This window comes from Pistacia vera, unplaced genomic scaffold (assembly GCF_008641045.1).
Source record: "Pistacia vera cultivar Batoury unplaced genomic scaffold, PisVer_v2 Contig174, whole genome shotgun sequence".
In the NCBI taxonomy this organism is placed as follows: domain Eukaryota; kingdom Viridiplantae; phylum Streptophyta; class Magnoliopsida; order Sapindales; family Anacardiaceae; genus Pistacia; species Pistacia vera.
Window position 1 is genome coordinate 751,145 of NW_022195833.1, and position 1,571 is coordinate 752,715.

At 38.8% G+C, this 1,571-nt stretch overlaps 1 non-coding gene across 1 annotated transcript; it reads left to right on the forward strand.

Annotated features, from left to right (window-relative positions):
- Positions 1–261: 261 nt before the first annotated feature.
- LOC116126095 lies at positions 262–368 on the forward strand. Its single transcript, XR_004127432.1, has one exon. It is a non-coding gene; the product is annotated as a small nucleolar RNA R71 (small nucleolar RNA).
- The last annotated feature ends 1,203 nt before the right edge of the window (positions 369–1,571 follow it).

Sequence of the window (1,571 nt, forward strand, 5' to 3'; positions counted from 1 at the left end):
ATACTTCCCAACTGTTTCTGAAGTGCCATGAATTGGGCTGAGATGTCTGTGAAGGCATCAACTTCATGAAGACCCATAGATTTTCTTGATATTGCTCTCTCATTTGGTCTTTGATAGTTGTTGCTTACCAAAACCTCAAGCAACTCATAAGCCTCCTCTGGTGTCTTATTCTGCAAGGCTCCTCTTGATGCTGCATCCACCATGGTTTGCACGTTACCCATCAGTCCATTGTAGAATGGTTGGACTTGTAGCCAAACTGGCAACCCATGGTGTGGACATTTCCTCATCAATTCCTTGTACCTCTCCCAAGCCTCATATAATGACTTAGATTCTTCTTGTAGAAATGATGTGATATCATTTCTCAGTTTTGCTGATTTTGCTGGAGGGAAGAACTTGGTCAGGAACTTCTGTGCTAGCTCGTTCCATGTTATGATAGTTCCCCATGGTAGTGCCATTAACCACCCCTTCGCTTTATCCCCCAATGACAATGGGAATAACCTCAATCTAATGGCGTCATCTGATACTCTGTTTGACTTGAAGGTGTCACAAATTTCCAAAAAGTTCACAATATGTTGATTCGGATCTTCTTTCAAATCACCATTAAAACTTACCGACTGCTGGATCATCTGAACGATTGCCGGCTTAATCTCAAAGTGTTGGGTTGCACCGTAGGCCTAGTAATACTCAACCCACTGCCATTAACCGTGGGAACTAAAAATTCCCTTAGTGTCCTGTTTTCTGGTTCTGCCATTTCAACAACTATTTCTTCTGAATCAACCACTAAATCCTCTCTTTCTCTCCTCTCTCTATTAAGTCGTCTTGTGGTTCTCTCAATCTCAAGATCAACAAGAACCACTGGCTGACGTCTCGCTCTTCGCATAAACTGCACAAAATAAAACGAAAGAAAGTGAGATCACAAACCAACTGAAAATTAAACACAAGAGTAAAACAGACAATGATGAAAAAAAAAAATTAAAACTCCAATCTAGCTAACTATAGAAAAACTCAATGTTAACTTAAAACTCAATCCCCGGCAGCGGCGCCAAAAACTTGACGCGCGTTTCCTACAACATGCAAAATGTAGCAAGTATACTAGTCGCACAAGTAATTGAGTGATGAGTGAGTATCGTTCCCACGAGGATTGTTTGCTAATCACTAAGCTTTCTATTGTTCTCAAGTTGGAGCAATTGAATTCTTTGGATTGATGGGAGCTATTTACTAAGAATAAAACAAAATTTACTAAACTAAAATTTAACTATGAATGCAAGATGTAAAACACGGATAAAATCAATTCAAACAAACGAGTAGGGTTTTGACTTCATTCGGACTCTATGGGTTAAACCTAAAGAATTAAACTAAATTCATATTCACATGCATTGATTGTAAATCGAATTCTCTCAAGTCTCAAACATACCTTCTCAGGCTATGTTTTCCTACTCTTCCCTATTAACCTTCCGTACCCAACAAATTGAAGGTAAATAAATCTAAGCTCATTAAGCACAAGAATCCTAGAATGATTTCATTGGTTCTTGAATCTATCTCTAGCATCCAATACTACAATGGTGATTACC